The sequence below is a fragment of the Apaloderma vittatum genome, unplaced genomic scaffold (genome assembly GCF_000703405.1).
Source record: "Apaloderma vittatum isolate BGI_N311 unplaced genomic scaffold, ASM70340v1 scaffold13439, whole genome shotgun sequence".
In the NCBI taxonomy this organism is placed as follows: domain Eukaryota; kingdom Metazoa; phylum Chordata; class Aves; order Trogoniformes; family Trogonidae; genus Apaloderma; species Apaloderma vittatum.
The window spans coordinates 27,278-28,070 of record NW_009735884.1 but is presented as its reverse complement, the minus strand read 5'-3'; positions in this window follow the sequence as shown (position 1 = coordinate 28,070).

Here is a 793-nt window from a genome sequence, read left to right as displayed (position 1 = left end):
GAGCAGCGGTGAGGAGAAGCGCTTTATATCAGGCGAGAGGCGGGAGAACCGGGAAGGGGGGGACCCAGCATCGCTCCAACCAACCAAAAGAGGCTCTGGCAGCGCCCAGCAGAGATAACAGCTTCAGCAGGTTTCTTTGGCGCTGTGAAGGGAAGGTGGGGGGGGTGGGGAGGAGTGGGTGGCCCAGGCTTGTCCTTGAGCATCACAGTCATAAGTGCTTCCTCGATAACAGGAAAAAACAGGCTCGTTTCCACCGACGCGCAGAGCCTGCTGAGTAACGGCCGGCAGGCGAGTACGCAGCTGGGGAAAGGGACAGGACAGACGCCGGAACGCACAGCAGTTCGTCAGCATCATCCTGCAGCCCGAGGACTTCTTTTCCCTGGGAGGTTTACGCAGTGGATGCCAGTCGCCGGCAGAATCGGGTTGTTTAGCTGATGCAAAACCTGGGGAGAAGGTTTGTGTTCCCCAGAGCAACACAATACATCCCCCTTGCACTGCAGAGCATAAGGGTGTAATGTTCACACATTCCCTCCTCAAATTACACCACCAGTGCACAGCTAGAATAAATAAGGACCAATGTCTGGCCCCATATGCTGGCAGAAGTTGCACTTCTTCATCAAAAATTCTCTGCTTGGATCCATGGTGAGAGAAGTGGAGGGGAGGGGATACACACAGCAAAGTCTGAGAAAAGGGTGAGAAACCTTCTGACAAAGGTGGATCCTAATAAGAACTGAAGATGGGAAGAAGAGACTAAAAGCAAGAGAGAGACTGGAAACTGGAATGGGAGGACTGA